Consider the following 22,335-nt stretch of genomic DNA (forward strand, 5'->3'; position numbering starts at 1 on the left):
AACTCTTCATTCATTTCATGCCCAGCAGAAAATTGCATTACAATTACATAACTCTGGAGCTGAAAAGGATCAAGAGATCCAGTAAGAATCAGATTCAGTTTTTAGAGATCAGGAAACTGAAGCTCAAGAGACAACTTTTAGGACTTGGATTGGCTCTGTTTCCGAAAGAACCCTAGAGGTAAAACGATTTCTGCACAGATTTCCCGGACACTGCAAAATCGCCAGTAAAAGGCCATTTTGCTTGTTTGGGATTGCTTTCTGGGGAACCTCACTACAGACAAATGCAACACATTTTATTTTTATGTAATTCCATTAAAAGAAACTCCCTTATATTATATTGAATGTCCTCTTAACGTTCTTTAAATGTTCTCTTGCTCACATTTATTGCATTCTAGAACCAAGTTTAATTCCTTTTTATTCACAAACTCCTCTAGGCTTATCTACATTTAGAGAAGTAATTAGTAAGAGAGATTATTCTAAGAACAGTTCTCCTCAAAAATCAGTCCAGAGTACGCCCTATTACGTGATGTTGCTTAGACAATGATGTAGCTGCAAGGCAGTCTTCTCCAGCGAGTCACCAGCACTGCATCTTTTCTCCCTTTAGTAGTTTCAGTGATGGTAATATTTTACATTATTCATGGATTGTCAAAAATCGGTGGATAATTCATTACCAGCTTCCCTTTACTCATTATAGACCACCAAATACACCTAACGTGTTATCTTGCACTTTTTTTTTAGGTCAAAGTAATTTCAGTCAGCTTCTCTTTCTCTGTCCCCTTTCCATCCTAACACCCTTGACTGGATTTATGTATCCTTTCAAACATGCAGTTATATTGATGTTCGTCCAGTTTAACAAAAAGCTATTTTCAAGGCTATAAACTTAATTTATTGTGATATAATTGTCAGTGCCATTAATATTTTCCGTGCTTAGTGTCACTGATTTTATTGCTACAAACTTCGTTTGCAATGAAAAGAATAACACTGACAGATATTTGTGTGTGTGCATTTGCATGTGTGAGTGTGTACGTGTGTGTGAGAGTGCGTGTGTAATACATTGCCTTCTATATCAATATATCACCATATGTGGCAGGTCCTGATGAAAAGAAAATAAGAGATATAGAAGGATTCCTACATTACCTGTAACATTTGTCTTCATCAGTGAAAACATTCTTGAAAGTGTACAATGACAGCCCTGGAAAATGTCATATGCATTTTTCAGTACAGGGAGAAGTCTGTGAGTTGCAAAATGGATATTTTACTACACAAAGGCTCAAAAGATTCACTCTTATTTCTTTTGGTTGTGAAATATAAGTTTATGAAGCATGGACTAACTTAGTACTTTTTTAGGTTTTGGTCAAAATTTTTAAAGTTCACGTTAAGAGTGAGAAGTACAAGTGATCTTTTGTGTCTCAAATTTAGACCCACACCATTAAAAGCAATGGACATTCTCTGTTTATAACAGAGAAATAGCTATGGAAAACTGATCCCTTTTCAACTGCAAATTTACTGCTTAATCCCTAAGTACCTTAATGGGAAGCAAAATGGTTCAAGGGAGTAAAGAGAGACTGGCAAATTCACTATTGGGCAGAAAGAAATAAGCCTAATTAAAGGAGTTTGTCAGTAAGGCAATAAAAAGTTTAAAAATAGATTTGAAAAAAATGTTAAGGAATAAGCATTTGATTTACCCTATATTTTTAATGGAATAAAGAGGCACATTTCATTGCAGGGCTTATGTGAGCTTTCTTCCTCCTGTTTCTGGTGCACAAAATCAGAGGATTATTTATAGAGAATCATGGAGGCTTGGAAGGAAAGCAGAAACTAAAAGCGCTGGGACATTTTTAGAAGCAAGTTCCCTGGGGTTAAAGACAAAAGCCTAGATTCACTGATCTTGAAGTAGGAAGAACTTTTACAAATAATGTTTCAATTGTTCGCAAACTTGCTTTTAGCTTTGAAATGCATTTCCCCTCTAAAGGAATCCATACAGGAAAATGCAATGTTTCAAGTGGAAGATGGAACTCTTGTTGTTGAAATAAAGAAGAGGGCCAGAATTTTACAGTTCAGCTTCCCCTTGCATCTCCAAGGTGACCTTAGACTCTTTCCTGGGGCACTTAGAAAAGCTTGAAAACCACAAATCTAGACTAATTTCCTTATTTTACAGTTGAAGAAATTGCAGCCCAGTAAAGATGAAGTGACTTGGTCAGGGTCACATGTATAGAGACTGAGCTAGGGGTAGAATGATTGTCTTCTAAGGAAATAACCAGGGGCATGTAAACAATCACACCCCTTTGTAATTTTGTGCAAACTATTTAGTATAATTAGTTCATAGCTTAAGGGCCATGTGGAAACTGAAACTTTTTTACATCACCAAGACTTCCTAAAGTCATTTAGCTATTTTATCCTTGTGGCGCTAGGTGGCGCTTCGGGGGCTCCTAGGAGCTCTGGATCTTTATGTCTCAGTGCAGAAAGAATTCAGCAAGAGGCAAAATAATGGGTAAGAAGTGATTTATTAGAATAGTATGCTTGTGAGGCTTACAAGTGGGCAGGCAAGAGGGTGCCATGCACCGAGAACTTAGTGGGCTACGGTTTTATAATTAAAGGAAAAGTGGGGAGGGGGAGAAGACCAACATCTTCCTCATTCTTGAGTAGATGTCAAGTTTCCATCATCAGTTCCTCTTCCACATCGCATGGGGGAGTTTTCTTGTCCCTTCATGGTCAAGCCAGGACTGTCATGGCCCTATGGAAAAAGTATCTCAGGTCTCAGTACAGTGAGGGTCTTTCACTTTGAAATGTCACCTTTCCATAAATTATTGTTTTTTTATGTGTGCATAGAGCATGTTCTAGGGGTCATTAACTTACTGAGCTCACTTGGCAGGATGTGGGTCTCATGCCACCATTGTTTTATTGCTTTGGGGCATGTCTCATGCTTCTATTGTATGGTTTTGTTGCTAAGCAAGCCTGCTTGGTTTTGTGGTTAAGCAAACGTGCTTTCTGGAGTGATCATTAACTTACAGGGGTCCCCCATACTTTTTTTCTTTACTTAAAATCCCCTAGTGGGATTAACTCTTTAATCACCTACTTTGTCCCTTTACTCTGTCCCTATCACTTGTATTTTGATTTAATAGCAATTTCCAATCATGGTGTAATGCCAACATAAGAAGAATGAAAATAGCCTGGCTCCTAGGCACAGTAGAAGATGAGAATCCCTTTTCCCAAAGAACTTAAACGATTTATGGGAAGACAAAACAGTACCACATGAGAGAGGGTGAAGAAAAATGTTGTTAAATTGAATTTTACTGAATGCCATTATGGTAGCATTTCATTGAAAAGAATACTGAATAAGACAAAGAAGGAAAGATGTTAAATGTTATACTTGAGATAGGCCTTGAAGATAGTGTGGGGCTAAACAAACAAACAAAAATCACATACATTATTTTGAGCTTAAAGAGTAGCACCTTAGAATGTGAGATGATAAATGCAGAATGCTCCATATAATCAAATATAGAGTGTTCCCTTGATTCTTTTTAACAACTATGAATACTGTTGATTGGTAACTCTACAGTACTGGATTACTCTACCTGGCTGAAAATCTTTGTATGTTTTCTCACAATCAACAGTTGTGTTTTCAGGCTGGAGAAAATATTTTACCAACTTTGAAAATGACTTAAAAAGTATTTGTAGTTGAATTCTTCCAACTAAATGTGAATTTTTTTTTTATGTTCAAGGTTACTTGTGCTTGGCAAAAACACAATATACTGCTCTTAGAAAAGTAGCTTGAAAAAATTGAAAGGTTCTTCATAGAACCTAAATGATAATGCTCAAAATGTTTCTTGAAATTCAAATAGACTTTACAAAACATCTTAACGATCTCAGTGTAAATAAGTGAGAAATTAGGAGATTAAATTTCCTTTAAAAATATGCTCTTGAAAATTTAAAGCAAAAGTATTCTGGGGATAAATTTGGTTTGGATTTTAAAAGATCCAAAGTGGGTGTTTTTTCTAAATAATTCTGGCAATTCAGAACCACAATTCAGCAACTTTGTCCATTTTTAATCTACTTAGAACTGGATTTGAAAACATCTCCATTCTACCTTACTTGAACTTTAATCTAAGTACAGATGGACACATGGAAAACTAAACACACAACCTCCTTTTTTATTTTTAATTTCAAGGTTACAATCAATGTAGAGAGGCAAAATGGATAATTTAGGACCACTTATCCTATACCAAAGCATGTGTTATTTTTATCGCTTATTCTGATTTATTTAGCCAATGTGTGTATATATATATATACAAGTATGTATATATAATATACAGCTATATATAACTTTTTTAAATGCAGGAACTCTGAATTTTTCTTCTTCTTCTGCAATGATTTATTTAACAAAAAAAATTTGTCCCATTAGTATTTCCATTACAGAAAGTTTATCTGAAAACTTATTTCCCAAAATCTTAAAGCAAAGTCATCCTAACATATGTTTTCCCCGTATAGCATTCAAAATGCCTCTGTTGTTTGCGGAGCTTCACAAAGAAGTCTTGTTGCTGTGCTCTATTTCCACAGAAGATTTGGAAGTGCTATTGGTACTATGGTGTTCAATAACCACAGGGTTTTCATTCCAACAAAAGGTGAATTACTCATTTTTGAAGAGAAAAATAAGCTCGGTACAAAGGAAAGAGGCTTCTGCACTTTCTCCACAAGTAATTAGACATATATTAATTACCAAAAAGTCTTTTTTTTTTAAATTTACTTTCCTAGACATTTATTAAGAGGCTAGAATACAGGATCTTTTAAGTTTACCTTACAAATAATACAATGTCTTTTACAGTCTTATAGAGTCAAATTATAAACTAAAAACTCCATTGCTGTTTCTGTTTTCCTTGTTTTTCAGCACACTTTCTTGCAATATAAAGTACAATAATTATATTATTGAATATTAATTAGTTTTCCAGAAGGTGAAGATAAGAATATACGAGTCCTTTCTGCTGGGACTGAAATATTAATGCAAAAATTTCATCTGGCCAAATACTTAAAAGAATATAATTAATAAGAAATAGAGATCAGGTGAAAAAAAACAATAAACTTAAATAAATAAACGATATGTTAAAAAATTTGTAAATATCTCTGTTCAGCATACTCTCAGACATTTTCATCATATACCGCTGTTTAAGACACACAAATAAACTTGTATACATTAATCAAAATAAGGTAGCTCATTTTTGAAGGGTTCATTGAACACCTGACACTTTTGATTAGGGGCTTTTATTTCAGCAATAAAAAACAATTATTATCATTTTTAAAACAACCATTTTATAGGGCTTTAAAGCTGATAATGTGGATTTGCATATAGTATCAAGAATGGGGCTGGTTTGGGTCATTTAGATTTTCATGCCATGCCACTGCCTTTGTGATTTGTAGCAAGACTGCCATCATGAATGACAAAGTACCTGTGACTGCTACCTATTCTCATTCCTATGAGAGCTCCTCTCTTTGAAGCTGCTAAAGATCACATTATATATAAGCTTCTGCAGTTGAAAAGGCCAGTGCAAAGCTGTAAACTGAAAGGTCATACCTGATGTGACTCAGAGAATGAAAATGGTTCAGTTGTTGCTAATTAAGTGATCACCCATCTTGTCAAATCTAACATGCACTTCGAAACTTATTTGGGAGTTACATTCCACCAAAGGAAAAGGCCCAGTCTGCTCTGAGCATATCTTTAGCGCAATGCCCAACCTGAGTCTAAGCTCTGCTCACCCTGGGATACAGATAGATGGGCATGTCTGGGAAACAAGTAATGCAGATCCTTCATGATTGTTTAAGTATAAGAATCTAGGGATTCCTCTCATACAGCAGAAGATGACGCTGGGAATAATACTGTCATTCTGGTTGCCTTCTGATTGTCTTAGCAAAGATTTATGCATCCTATGGGGAAGAAAACTTTATCTCGGAAATCCTAAAACAAAAAAATGAGTGAAAGTGAGAATGTTAGTTTGCAAACTGGCTCCCGTACACCGAGGGCAAGGAGAGACGAAAGAGAGAGGCAGATCGCTCCAGATTGGGAGGTGGCAGATTTAATAAGAAAGGGAGTGTACAAAGGAGGCTTGTCTTGGGCTGCTGCAAGACGAGTAGCTTTCCACACCCTCCTACCAGAATCGTAAATGTTTATATTGAGGTCTTCTGTCCAGATGGTCTCAACAGCACATCGTTCTCTCAAGGCTGCATTTTTAAGGCAGCTTCTAGCTCAGGGAAGGAAAGTGAAGGGTACATTCCAAGGACAGGGGAGGGGTTGAGGAGTTTCTGATTGCCCAGGTCCAGCTTGAGGGTCAACTGGTGATCGTGTCCTCTTGATGACCTCCTACAACAGAGAAATACTAAAATAGATGCTTCACTAAAATCTTCCTGGGCTGCTGGGAGGAACAGACTCAGGATACCTGCAAGTGGGAGCTCTGTCAACTAACACAAATGTCACCAGTAAATTTTAGGTCAAACATGCGATGGCATTGGCACCTTGACATGGACATCAGTAATTTGGAAGGTCAGAACAGGCAAGGGGGAAAATTGTGGATTGCAAAGAAGTAACTTTCAAAGACTTCTAAAAATTTCTAGGAGAAATATTTTTGCAGGTGTGTTTGGGGCAAGCTGTTTAAAGGGACACCTCTAGACACATAAAAATGTTTAGACTTGTAAAAGGTACAGATTCTTGGATTCCTACAATGGTGTCAAAAATATTAGAGGTGATTCAGATCAGTTTCTTCATATTGGAGACAAAAATAAAAAACAACTTTGGTACGGACAGGTTAACTTTTTTAAGTCCCTCATCCACTTAGAACTGCAGTTGGCATCTAACCCTCTTCTAACACTGAGCCTATTTCACTGTATACCATTGCCTCTAGTAGAATATTCAACTCAACAAGTATTTGTTAAGGACCTCCTGAACTAACAGTATTAAGCCTTGTACTTAAGCTACTTTTCTGCATGAAATGGTGCAATTTTGGAAGAAACAGAAATTTAAGAACCTCAAATTGTCCTGGTGTGCAGAATAGCTTTCTATGATACTTTATTTTCCTAAAACTATGAAATCAGCTTCCTATGGTATTGAATCTTTTCCAATAAGTAAAGTATGGTGAAAATCTGGGGATGAAATGAATGATGAGAAGAAGAAAGAAAAAAATGTGTTCATAGTTTAGCAATCGGGAATACAGGTAACTGCAGAAAATGTCCATGTAAAACACATCACAGGACAGCATAGACACTGCACTAGGATGTGAATTTCTTTTCCTTCTAAACATGCCCTTTCATTTTCACCATGCACCTCCTAAATAAGAAATGTCCATAATGCTGTAATGTAAATTGTTCATTCTGTCTTGGAGAGCAGATACCAATTAAATATTTATAGTAACACTGGTCTCCAATATGCATTGACAGGTATATATTAAAGGTTCAGTCCAGATAAACACAACTGCACCAAGATGGCCTATAAAAGGTACTTCACTTATTCATTTGCATTTTTGCAGTGTTACATGTCACCTTTATATTTCTAAATGGATACATTTTTAAAGTTTTAACTATTGAAGTTTCAGTAATATTTAAAAGCAACAATTTTAAACATATTTCTTGGACTAGGTTATTTATCCCTGTTAATCTTTGTATTAATTTTTCCTGAACTTCTGTTTAAGTACTCTCATTGAGCCTTCTCCATTTGTTCTCCTAAAAGATGAGCCAAACTTCTATTTTTAGTTCATGACTTCTTCAGCAGTATCATCAAAAATTTCACTTTTCCTTGGCTAACCTAACCCTAATTTTCAACCCACTTTTTGCTCCATTGCCTTCACTATAGATGACATGACACATAGTTCTTGAAAGTAAAACATCATTTAAAATCAACTTGGGACTTTGGGGTCAAATATTACTGATAATCTTTTCAGGGCATGAGAGTTTCATAACTCTAAAGTAAATCTGAGTCACATCATTTAGAAAAGATGGTTAAAAACACAATTAAATATGTTTCTCCCATTTGGCCACAGAAGACAGGGACCAGATTTATCCTCAAGAATTATAAGACAGCAAAACATATAAATGATAGTTTTCAGATATGAACCTCTGAGAAAGTGAAAAATATCAAAGTGAACATAGAAATTTCCCCAAATTTATTGCTTAGCCTCCATTTTCTAGACCAAAGAGCAGAATGGGAACCTAAACAGAACACCACAAACTTGCTGAGTGGAAGAGAAAAGATCAGAGGGGCCAAGAACAGCTAGAATTTGCAGAGTAGAGTAACACAGAGGAGAAAGTTGAATGGAGAGAGAGAGGGAGATCCTTGAAGCTATGGCTGAATATTGATCTGTGCATGAGTGAAACTAAACTACCTGCGACTGGGGAAAGAATCATTGGAAAGCAGCAGTCAGAACAATTTCTAGAGTTCATACTGGGTTGGGAATAGTTTGTGTTCCAATCAGTCAGAGTAGAAAGACCACATGATACACAGGGCATCACTGAGTCCTCAGAATGATACCACTTCAGTACATACAAGTTTCTCTGGACTCATCCTGAAAAAGTTTATTTTTTTTAAAAAAATTCAAAAATATCAAATTGACTCTAAGTAACTTCAGTGTGTCCAGATTAAAGATCAACAAAATGTAAAGTTATATGACAACATTCAACATCCATCTATATCAAATTCAGAACATCTGGATCCATTCAAGAGTACTCAGACATACAAAGAACCTAGAATATACAACCCATATCCAGGAAAACAAAATCAATCAATATACTATAAAGCAAAACTTCATAATCGTCTCAAAAGATGCAAAGAGCAGAAGTGCATTTAACAAAATTGAACACACATTTATAATAAAACTCTCTGAAAACTTAGAAGAGAAAGTAACTTCCTCAACCTATTAAAGTCATCTTTAAAAAACATAGAGCTAACATCAAACTTAGTGGTAAGATTAAATTCTTTTCCCCTAAGATTTGGAACAAGGAAAATATGTCCACTTAATTCAATATTGTAACTGGAGGTCCTGCCTGGCCAATAAAATAAGGCAAGAAAAAGAAATAAAAATTATACATATTTGAAAGAAGGAAGTAAAACTGGTATTATTTGCAGATGACATGATAATAAGTTTTAAAAACTTATCTATAAAACTCCCTCTAGAATTAGTAAATAAATTCAGAAAGGTCACAGGGTATAAGATTAATACACAAAAACATTGTATTTTTTATGTAGTAGCAATGCACAATTTGAAATTGAAATTAAAAAACAATGTATTATTGCATCGAATATAACAGCATTAAAACACAGCATCAAAAATGCTTAGGAATAAATTAAAAAAAAAAAACATGAAGAAGACCTATACAATAACAACTAGAAAATATTGCTAAGGTGAGATTAGAAATGTTGGTGGAGTAAGGTCCTTCTAAAAGCTGGTCCTTCATAAAAGCTATAACAACACAGGAAAAAAAGAAGATCAACAGGTCCATGAAAAGATGCTCAATATCATTAGTCATTAGGAAAACAAAGATCAAAGTTGCAATGAACTACTATTCCACCCTCACTAGAATGATTACAGTCATGATTACAGACAAACAACAGCAAATGTTGAAAGGATTTAGAGAAGTTAGAACTATCATATATAGCAAGGGGTTGGGGATATAAAATGGTGCAGCTGCTTTGGAAAACAGCTTGGCAGCTCCTCAGAAAGTTAAAGATTGAGTTACCATGTGACCCAGAAATTCTACTGATAAGAATATACTCAAGAGAGTTAAATGTACATGTCTACACAAAAAGTTGTATATGAATGTTCATATTAGCATTATACTTAATAGCCAAAAATATGAATCCACCCAAATGTCCATCAGTTGATTAATGGATAAACAATGTGGTTCATCTATGCAATGGAACATTATTCAGCTATAATAAGATATTCATATATGCAACCACATGGATGAATCTTTCAAATAGTATGCTAAGTGAAAGAAGCCAGACTCCATGTTTATAAAATGTGTAGAATATGCAAATCCACAGAGAAACAAAGTAAATGAATGGCTCTTAAACATTAGCATGGGAGGGACTGGATGAGTGACTTACTCATGAGTACAGGACTTTTTTGGGGGGGCAGGGCACGAGTGAGGGAATGTTCTGAGTTTAGATAGCAATGATGGTTGCACTGCACATTGCTAAAATGTCAGTTCTCTCCAATTGATCTAGAAATTCAATGCAATCCCATTCAATATATTTGTAGTCATTTTCATCAAAACTTATTTTGATGAAAACTTTATTCTAAAATTATATGGAAATGTAGATGACTAGACTAACCAAACACAATTTTGAAAATAAGGATAAAGTTGGAAGACTTATAATACCTGACTTGAAGACATACTGTAAACTACAGTAATCAAGAGAATATAGAAATTGACTCACATATATATGACCAATTGATTTTTAAAAAATGTGTGAAGTCCTAATTGTAAAGCCCAGAGTATAAAAGTTGTCAATGAAATCATAGATGAAAACATTTGTTTTCTTAGAATAATAAAATTATAAGCTATAAATTTAACAAAAAGAGAGATTGTAATTCATGAAAATGAAAACTCTGTCTCTTTAAAAGATAATGTTTAGAAAATAAACAGACATGTCATAGAGTGGTAGAAAATATTTGCAAAACAAAGAATGATAAATAATTTTTCAATTCTAAAAAATGGATTAAAATATACATTTTAGAAAACAAAATATATAAATTGTAAATAACCATATGAGAAGAGGCTCATTTCTCAATTGAGAAATGAAAATTAATTTCATACTGAGATACCACTATACATTCATTAGAACTTACAAGATCAAAAAGACTGATGGGACTTCCCTGGAGGTCCAGTGGTTAAGATTCCAGGCATCTACTGCAGGGGGCGTGGGTTCGATCCCTGGTTCAGAGACTAAGATCCCACATGCCATGGGGCGGGGCCAAAAATAAAAAATAAAAAGACTGACGACAGCAAATGTAGGCAATGGTGGGGAGCAACTAGAACTCTCAAACATTGTTGGTGGGATAAAAAATTGTACAAGACCTTTGGAAAACAGTTTTACTGTTTCTTGACCTTTCCATATAATTTAGCTCCTTCATTCCTAGATATCTATACAAGCTAAACAAATATGTATGCCCGTTTAAAGACCTTGACTCAAATGTTCATAGCAGCTTTATTCACATAAGCCCAAAACCCAAAATTACCTTGTGAATGGATAAACAAATAGAGGTTTATCCATACTACCAAATACTACAAAGCAGTTAAAATGTATACTACTAAGGAGTACTACTCAGTATTTTAAAAAAAATGAACTACTGATATAGTAATATAAACATATTATTCAAGCATTATGCAAAGTAAAAGAAGCCATACACAGACTACATACCATACCTATACGGACTACTTGTACAGGAGCTGCTTAGACACACTTATGAGACGACATACACACAGATTTTGCTTATAAAAATTTTTAGATAAGTCAAAACTAGAGACAGAAAGTAAATTTGTGGTTGTCAGGGAGTGGGGATGGGGTGGGAGGATTCAATAAAAAGAGGTATGAGGAACCTTTTGTGTTGCTGAAAATGTTCTATGCTATGCTGTATTATGGGAATAAAACCCAAGTCACATAGTGACTTTAAAAATTCTAGTAGCCATATTTTAAAAGGTAATAAGAAAGAAGTATAATTAAATTTAATTACAGCATATATTTGATGTAACTGGATACATCTAAAATGTTATTATCCATGTTGCGCTGGTGTTTCAAACACCACATGTGTCTGGTCACTACTGCAGTAAATAGTTTAGCTCTGTATCATGATTTTGGTGGTTTGCACCAATGTTCAGATTGTGATAGACTGACAAAACTCATATATTTTATTACATATGTATATATATATATATATATATATATACTATATATATATTATATCAAAAAAGCTACGTAAAAAGAACAAAATGAAACAGCACAAACAAGTAATGGTGAGAATGAATGACTCCTGTGTATACTTTTTTTTTAAAACATCTTTATTGGAGTATAATTGCTTTACAATGGTGTGTTAGTTTCTGCTTTATAACAAAGTGAATCAGTTATGCATGTACATATGTCCCCATATCTCTTCCCTCTTGCATCTCCCTCCCTCCCACCCTCCCTATCCCACCCCTCTAGGTGGTCACAAAGCACCGAGCTGATCTCCCTGTGCTATGCGGCTGCTTCCCATTAGCTATCTATTTTACGTTTGGTAGTAGTGTCCTGCGTATACTTTAGAATATAAGCAATACATCCATACCCATCACTGTCATCTATTTATCTATCTAGCACTTGTCAACATTCCAAAAGGAATCAAGTGTTTCAGAAACTAGATGTTCTATATACAAAAATCAGACAGCAGAGTAAAAAACAATGTACCTGGAATTCTTTTTCCACAAGTGAGAACACACTGATACATTGTTTTTCACTCTGCTTTCTGGACTTTCTCTATATAAAACAGTTTCTAAAACACTTGACTGACTCTTGAGTGTTGAGAAATTCAAGACATTAACATGATCCTCACATACACTAGAGAGGAGATAGTCAAAGAGTAGCAGTGTTCCCTTAAGGTATACATCTCCCATTAATCAATATCAATGGCAGCAAAGAATCAACGGCAAGTGAAAAGAAGTAAATCCCTTTATTATGGATTCATTCTTCAACAGAATCTTTTCAGCTGACTGTTAATTTGAAATTCAAGACAAATAAAAAATAGCATCTTGTCATGTAGCTTCAGATAAATGGATATGCGCCTGGGCCTCATCGCCCTGGGACCTTACTCTCCTTTATTTCAGTGACCTTCTGGGATAATTATGGTCACCATTTACAGAGCTTATTGATTAAGTAATTAATAAATGATGATAAACCCAGGCATTTCTAAGTGTAGGCATTGCAGCAGCAGAACAGGTGTTGAATACTAACCTTCCACCTGGGTAATTGCAGAGTCAGAAGGAAATGCGGGAATTCCGAGGGTCTATGCTATAGTTGGGGAAATTGAAGAATTCCAGCCATTTACTTTCATCTGCCCTTAGTTTACAACGGTCTAAAGCACTGCCCAGAAAGACATATCGAACAGCTATTTATCACACAAATGGGAGGATTGAAAACGCTCACCCTCCCTGGCTTTTTCACACAGAATGTCTACATTTGTTCTCCATTATCTTTATTGCCCTCAGTATCCTGTTGTATCTTGCTGGGGATCATTTTTTTCCCTGAAAGTCCACAAAGTGAAACATTCTTTATTGAAACTCAAGGAGCAGTGTTAAGATTTTCTATAAAAATACATTTTTAAAATCCACTCGAGTTTATTTCTGTTTATTTGCATATATAGTAGACATGAATATATATAAGCATGAGAGAGATTATATATGTTTAATATTGGTTTTGACTCATTTAAATATTACTTTTATTGTGGAGATATATACATTGAACTCAGTTTCCTCTTGGAGAATATAGGGTAATACAAAAACATATATATTTTAAAAAACTCTTGATAATAAGAACTATTTTCATTTATTCAAATACACATTTTAACAGGGTCAGAAAATCTCATTGGCATTCTTATTCTTTATAATGAATATATAAATGAACAACAAAATTTAAGATGATGATTTAATCTTTTAACAAACAAGTACAATACATTGTACCCTTGTACAGGGTTTAAATTCTTAAAAGGTATGTTTATGAACAATTTTCCCAAAACTACATGTATATATACACACATATGTATGTAAAGTATATACGTGTATATACATACGTTTTATTAAAATGAGTGATTATCATTCATTGATATACTTTTATTTAAGATGGTTATTAAAACCATGACCAGGCAATAGACTCTACTCTAGTTTAAAAACAGTAAATTATCAACAGAAGCACAATCTATACTTATTTATTAGCTTGGGTAATCGTATACTTTCTCTCTATACACCCATGGATATTAAATCTATGTTTTCTATTGCACTATTTTGTTCTTTATGTAATTTTAGAAACAAAGTTAATCAAGTAAGATGCCAGTCTCCTCTAGTCAGGCCTGTGTAGGCCTTAATAATCAGAACCCACCAAGAAGAGTCATTGAATGGAGGTAGTAAGAACACATTACCTTTGTTCAACATATTTTCCCCACAGCCAGCTCCAGACACAGCACAGATCACTAGTTGTTTAGGATGTGTTTTTCCTGCTAGCTGGTAGGATGGTGAAGATTACCCACATATTCTCCCAGGTCATTTACCCAATAAAACAAATGGTTTTAAAAAAGCTCGGTGCTTTGTGACCACCTAGAGGAGTGGGGTAGGGAGGGTGGGAGGGAGACGCAAGAAGGAGGAGATATGGCGATATATGTATATGTATAGCTGATTCACTTTGTTATAAAGCAGAAACTAACACACCATTGTAAAGCAATTATACTCCAATAAAGATGTTAAAAAAACAAAAAACAAATGGGCATTTCCTGTCCAAATATCTAACCGATAATTGTTCTTTACACTCAGATGTGTCCTCATCTGAGAAATTGAAAAAATAGTCAATTCTCTTCTATTTATGCTAATGAAGAGTCATAAAGTCATTAAAAAAAACCCAAAAAGACAAGCAAAGTAAAATTTGCTTTAATTAACCTCCAAAAAGTTTTTTTTTTTTTTTTTTTTTCTAGCTGTGAGTGGCAGGCCAGCTCCCAGAGTCTCTCTTTTATTGATGATGACATTAGCTAAGGTAGTTACATTCTAATTTCAACAACTTCAAACACGACAGATATTCATTGGCAATAGTGGCAACCAAGTAGAATCCTTTATAAAAATGTTGGGTCTGAGGAAAAATGCAGCCAAGTAATCACTTCCAAAGTGATTCCTGGATACTAGTATCTTGCTAATCTAGCAAACAGGAGAACTCTGACTCGGCTCCTGCCATTCGATGGAGGAATAGCCCCTCTTTCAGAAGAGGAAGAAGGGTCCTTGCAGAGCTTAAAAATGTAAACTCAAAAAACTTTTTGGAGATAAACCCACTGATAAACATGTCATGACTGTTAACAGGCTGTTCAGGTGGACAGTTCCTGTTTCCTTGAAGTGAAATGTGAAGGCAGACAAGTTTAAAGTATCCTCCAAATTACAGAGAGTGGTAAGCATTTGGGGGCTTGAAAAACCTCTTCAAGGCTTATTCAGAGGTGAATAAACTGCTCTATTATTCCTTCCCCTCAACCACCATTTAAAGCTGTCTAGCCAGAAGAGATTTCCCACCTCAAGGAAGTGTGTCTTGAGTCCAAGAAACAACTATAGCCAAGAGCAGAAACAAAAGCTTTCAGATTAGTACTTGACCTTAGCCAGTTTTCTCTCTTCTTTTCAATTCCAACATAGCAGAAGCAAAAGAAAAGGAGAATTTCAGCCAAGCTAGAGCTGAGGACAGGAAAGGAGATAGGCACATACATTTGTCTTCTGGACTTTTTTACAGTTACCTATTTTTATTTTTTTATTGAGATGTAATTGACATATAATATTGTATTAATTTCAGGTGTACAACATAATGATTTGATATCTGTATGTATTGCAAATTGGTTGTCACAGTAAGTCAAGTCAGCCTCCATCACCATATGTAGTTAGGAATCATTTTTTTCTCGTGATGAGAATTTTAAGATCTACTCTTTTAGCAACTTGCAAACGTGCAATATGGTATTATTAACTACAGAGCCATGTTGTACATTACATCCCCAGGACTTCTTTATTTTATAACTGGAAGTGTGTACCTTTTGATTCCCTTCACTCATTTCTCCGCTGCCCCGCCCCCAATACCACCACCACCTGTCTCTCTCTGGCAACCACCAATTTGTTCTCTGTATCTATAAGCTTATATTTTGTTTTTACTTTTTTATACTGAAAATTATTCTGTAGGTTATAGGTTCTGCTCAGATCTAAACATCTAAATGTCTTTAAGTTGACTCTATAATTTATCATCTAAACTGGGGACTCCTTTGAAAGTAACAGTAAGGGGTTGCTGCAAATAATTAACACCTATCAATCAATCTGCAATAGGTGTAAACTCTTATAACTGCCATGCCCACCAGAATGTACGGTCATCTTACCTTGTAGGAAAAAAGGAAAAAAAAAGCCTTTTATATTTGTAATCTATTCAGTCAGATGGTTTAAAAAAAATGATTGAACTTTGCTTCCACAAAAGTAACCTAATGATAATTTAAGTAGTAAGTGTACTAAAAGCAGGGCCAAGTACGTGTACCAGGGCTTGTGACCATATCCAATTTCCCCATTCCCTTAAAACTGTCAAATAAAAACAAATCCAGATTTAGATGAGTAGAGACTTTATTCGAAGACTAGTGCAATAGTGTGAACTCTCCAGTCTCAGGATCTGCAAGTATCTCAAAGTCGAAGAAAGAAAGGCTTTTATAAGGAGAGGAAAACAGGGTTAGGAGGGAATTTAAAGGAGAAACTGGGCAAGTGAGTTGGTGAGTGGACAGGTGTTCTGATAGGAAATGTTTCTCGCTGTGGTCAGCCTATTCTCATAATGGCGGAATGTTCTGCATTTTAGTGTTTGCTCAGACTGGGGAAAAGCAGTAGGTCAGGGACCTGTGTGGAGGAGAGAAGCATGATGAAAGATTGGTTCAACCGTGACAGAAGATAGGGAACAGGCATTTGTGATCACCTGGTCAAAACATATAAGGGGCCCCAGGCCACGGCCTCTCAGTTTAGCCTTCTGTCCATCTTCTAATATGTGTTTAGTCATTTTTCTTTACCTTAATCATGAAGTATTTCACTCCTACAGAAAATCAAAGAGACTAAGATGACAAACCACCATGTACCCTCCATCCAGCTTTATAAATCTTAATATGTTGCTATATTTGCTTCAAATATTTTTATTTTATTTTAATGAAGAAAGAAAATCTTATAAATACAGTTACAACCCTCTCAGTATAACACATTCCCCAGCCTACCCCTGAAAAATGTAACTGCGATTCTTAGTTTGTTCTGTTTTAATCCACGAATGCATATGTACAATCAACAATATCATTTGCATGTTTTAGACATTTTTATAAATGTTCCCATACTGTAGGGGTTATTATTCCACAACTTGGTTTTTTTCACTGCACATTGTTCCGTAATTTTATACGTTTGATTCATGTAGCTCTAGTTCATTAATTTCAACTGCTGATTAGAGTTATACTGCATGAACATTTCATAATATTTATGAATTCCTTAGTTAGTGGACATTCTGTTTTCTTTGTGAATTTTTCATTATTTCAAATAATACTAAAGTGGACATTATTTCAGATGTCTCGCTGGGTGCTTGTGTAAGAGGTTCGGAGGGCTATATATCCAGATTGTGCGGTGTGAGTGGTGATGCTATGTTACGGTCCCATTATCTATGTAAGAGGGCTCCTTTGCCCCAGTGCTATCTAATGCTTGGAACTATAGGACTCTGACAAATAACAAATGTGAAAAGAGATCCCATTTTTTAAAATTTTGTTTTATTCCGTAAATTTTCTCTTCAGACATTTTGCCCCAAAGACCACTTTACTCATCCTTCTCTTTTTGCTATGCAACCATTTTTTTTGCATTTAATTCTAATATATTTAATTTATATAGTTATTTATAAACTTTCAACATTTATTTCTCAGTTTAATTGCACTGAGGTCAGAGATCATATTATATTGTTACAGTGTTCTTTAAAATTTGTTTGAATTTACTCTTTGATTAATTTGAGGCCAATGTTTGTAAATTTCAATGTGTCTTTTAATTGAATGTGTAATCTATCTAACTGGTTAGGTGGAAGATTATATAAATCTGTTAGATATTTATCTATTTACCTAATCTTTCTACCATGTATCTATATGTATGTAAGCAAATGTTTTTAATTTTACTTATCAAATTTACTATACTCTTACCAAATTTTGTAATCATCAGCTTTGGAGAGAGATACTGAAATCTCCTATGTTTGCAGATTCTGTTGGTTTCCACTTATTACTTTGACTTTTTTACTTATATTTTTGAAGCTATGCTTTCAGATGCAAAAAGTTGATGATTTATATATATATATATATATATTTTTTTTTAATTATTTATTTTATTTATTTATGGCTGTGTTGGGTCTTCGTTTCTGTGCGAGGGCTTTCTCCAGTTGCGGCAAGTGGGGGCCACTCTTCATCGCGGTGCGCGGGCCTCTCACTGTCGCGGCCTCTCTTGTTGCGGAGCACAGGCTCCAGACGCGCAGGCTCAGCAATTGTGGCTCACGGACCCAGCTGCTCCGCGGCATGTGGGATCTTCCCAGACCAGGGCTCGAACCCGTGTCCCCTGCATTGACAGGCAGATTCCCAACCACTGCGCCACCAGGGAAGCCCGATTTTTATATTTTTTGATGAATATTTTCTTTAGTGACTATTTCTATTAGAATTTATTAACTTACATTCTATTTTATCTGTTATTGCTTCTACTATTGCAGCCTTCATTTGATAATTTCTTGGCATATGTTGTTCGATTAACCTATTTTTAGACTTTGTCTGCTTTTGTCTTGGGATTTTTTTCAAGCAGTTTTTCATTAACTATTTTTAACAAAAATTTAAAACCCTGTTTTGACTAGATTTTCATCTGGTTACTTTTATTGTGTTTATTGATATATTTCGACCCATTTACATTGTCATATAGCGTGCTTTCTCTTGACCAGTGTAATAATTTTTAAATCGTTGCTGCCTCTTCTTCCAATGCCCCTCACCATGGTGCCTTCCTGCAAGACATTTTCTAGTTCCACTAATGTCACTCTTGCCAAGTGACTTGATTTCCCCAGTGAAATCTGAGTGAAAGTAACAGCCACCACCTCTGAGCAGAAGCATTACGGGTCAGAGTATGATTTGCCATAATCTCTTCCTTCCCTGTCGCAAGACTAGAGATTCCCAGAGAGGAGCTCCTCCGTCAGCCTGAATCCCACAGTGGAGGTTATATGGAGCCCAACCAAGCTAAGCCCACAGCAGGCATTTAGGGGGAGCAAAAAACATGCCTTTAATGCTGTAAGCTACTGGGGTCACATTTTGGCAGAGCAAAACACTCCTGAAATCTGACTGAAATAACAATCCTTACGATCCATCATCATTTCATCATCATCATTCATTCATTTCCCCATAATTTCCACACTTCACTTGGTCAGTGCTTGAAGAGACAAGGTTTTCTATTTTTCCCTTTCTTTAACTCTGCCTGTAGAGAAGCTTCAAATTATATTTACAACCTTTCCAGTGGCTGACCTTAAATTTTCAACCCACAAGGAACTTAGCAAGCATTAACCACCTATTGATCACTCCTCCTCCACAATTGTGGTATTCCTGGCCTGATTTTTAAATTAACCTTTATTTTAAACCACACATAATAGTCTTTATTTTCTTTTTTTAAGCCAGTAATTTATTACATTTACCAACGTGTTTTATAGAAAGCTTATTATTTTCGCTTCCGATTATCTTTCTCCCTCTGGTTTACTGCTCCTTGTCTGGTGATTCTGTGGTCGTTTGAACCCTGTGTGCCCCTGGGTTTTCTGTGTAGAACTAAGTGTTTTAATAACAGGTTGTGGTTCCTGCCCCCATGCTGACACGGGAAACATTGAAGTGCCAGCCCAGAGGCATCAGGCAGCTTTGCTCAGGTCCTGATTAACACGTTGTGTCTTTGTTCTCCTACACGTTAATCCTGTGTTCCCACATAAACCTGAAGCCCAAGGCTGGTGTTATAGTGCATTTTTCCCCCAGCCAGGGTCACCGTGATCACGCTGAATGGTCATACATTTTGTGCATGGAACAAAAGCTGCAAGCCTTGTAACTATACAGAGAAAAGAACTTTTTTCCCTCTTGTAAAAGACTACCAACCCCCCATCTTCCAACCAAACTTACACTTAACGGGAGAAACTTTTTCTAGTTTCCCCAAAATTCCTCTATAGCTTAATGGAACCTAGTTTCCACCTCCTGTTAGCAATTTTCATTCCTGTTATTCCTCAAGAGCTAGACCCTCAGCTGTCACTCCCTGCAGCTCCATCCATCTCTTTGGGGTTTTTTGTACTTGGAAATATGTCTTTCTGAGCCTGGCTTTGGTTGTTCAGCTTTCTCTTTGTAAATGCTACCTGCCATCAAATGTGTTTAGAGCAGACAGAGTAGCTCTTCAAAGCATTTACTAGCTACAATCATAATGACATTTGAATTATCTCATAATTCCTCTTTAAAGCAATGCTCCCACCCTCTCTTTGATTTGGTGTCCCCATCCTCCTCCTTTGTGAAACAGCAGTTCACCCCACATGAGAAAGGAGTCTTTATATTTTTGCACTTTTTATAGTTTATACAATTTAGCTGTCTTTGCTTTAGCCAGATGTTAACAGGGCTTTATCTAAGCCAAGGGAACTACAAGTTGAGTTGGATTCTGGTCCTGTGAAACAGGGAATGACACCTCAAAATCCAGCTAATTTTATCCAACAACCATAACCAAGGCTCCTTTCCCACTGTTAACTAGGCAAACACCTCTATGCGGTAAGTATTCATTTTACTCCAAAGAAAAAAAACTTCTTACAGATGAAAAGTTTATTAGTACTCTAATTAGCATGGTTTGTTGTTCTTTCCCTCTCCCTCTCCCTCTCCCCTTCCTTCTCCTCCCCACCGTCCTCCTCTCTCTCTCCTCCACCATGTATGTGTAAAAAAAAATACCGGTGTTATTTTGGTTGAAGGAGTATTTCCCTCCCCCAGGGTTTACTTTCATTCTAAGGCCCTATATTATCTAAGGATATCTTCGGCTGACCTGTCTGAGGCAGATGGCACAGCTTCCCCTAACAACCTTTCTAGCACTTGGGATATTTGATGGCTGGATATTTCCTGCCCTCTGTGGGTGGTGATTCATATCTCTTCAAAACAGATAAGGAAACTACTCAATGCAATTTGAACATCCATCTTTGCCATACTTCTCTCCTGTAATAAGTCGCATCTTTACTATTCCTCTGATGTTTTCTTTTTCTCTATTCGTTTATGTTAGACACTGCTGTGATTCCTGCACTCCCAAACTCCTAGCAGCTCTTATTTCAATTGCTTGCTCTAACGAGGCTTAATGTAAACACTGAGTTTAATGCAAGCTCAAGGCTTGCCTTTTGGAATTATCTGGGAAAGATAAATCAATGATTTTTCTTAAAATTTCTGGAGGATAGAAAATGTTCTCTTTTAACACCACCTTCATTTGAGTTCCTATAAACTCTTTAGCTTTGACCACCTATTTTCTACCAACCTGTGCCTGTTATCTTCATAATTCAGTGTGCTTACTTTTGGTGACCTACATCTGATCTGACTTCTGATGTTTGCTACAAAAGACCCTCTGTCTTCCCTTGTTGCTCTGGCCAGGTGCATGTTAGTGCTGAAAATTCTATATCCTGTTAGGAAGGAAGTATCTCCTATCTCAGAAGGATAGAAGTAGTCCAGCCTGAACCAGGATAAAATTACTCTCTGCTAATACCACTCTTGAAACAAGAACAGAACTACTTTTAAAAATTTGACACTTCCCATAAATCAGAAATTAATTCCTGCAGTCATGGAAAACCCAGTTCTTCATAGCCCAGAATAATAGCTGTCTTGTTTATTTATGTCAAATGTATTAGTAGTATGCCCATAATACATTACTGATGCATTGTTGTAAAAATAAAAGGAAAATGTGATTGTGTGGATTAGTTTTCTCTTGCTGTGTAACAAATTACCACAAAAAACACAGCTTTAAAACAACACTCATTTATTCTCTCACAGTTTGGTAGGTCAGAATGCTGTGTGAGATTGGCTGGGTTCTCTGCTGAGGTTCTTACCCAGCCAGATTGAGACGTCCTCTAGGTTGGGCTCTGATTGGAAGTCTCTGGAGAAGAATTCACTTCCAAGCTCATTCAGGGTTTCGATAGAATCCATTTCCTTGTAGCTGTAAGTCGAGGTTCCCATTGCTCTGTGGGCTGCTGGCTATGGACTTCTCTCTTCTCCTAGAGACCACTCATATTCCCTTTTATGTGACTTCCTTCATCTTCAAACCAGAAACAGAGCATCTGAGACCTTCTCACTCTTGAAATCTCTCTGACTTCCTCTTTGGCCACTGGTAGGAGAAAACTCTGCTTTTAATAAACTCGTGTAATTAGATTAGGTCTACTAGAATAATTCCCTTTGGCATAACAATTAAAATGATCATGGGAGTAACACCAGGGTGCAAAGGTCATGGAGGTCATCTTAAAATTCTACTTGACACAGTATGCATTCATCCAGAGAGCTTAAATTCATTGAATACTCTCTCTGTGGATTATATTCCAGTTTTCTGTTAAAG

The sequence above is a fragment of the Eschrichtius robustus genome, chromosome 1 (assembly GCF_028021215.1).
Source record: "Eschrichtius robustus isolate mEscRob2 chromosome 1, mEscRob2.pri, whole genome shotgun sequence".
Taxonomy (NCBI): domain Eukaryota; kingdom Metazoa; phylum Chordata; class Mammalia; order Artiodactyla; family Eschrichtiidae; genus Eschrichtius; species Eschrichtius robustus.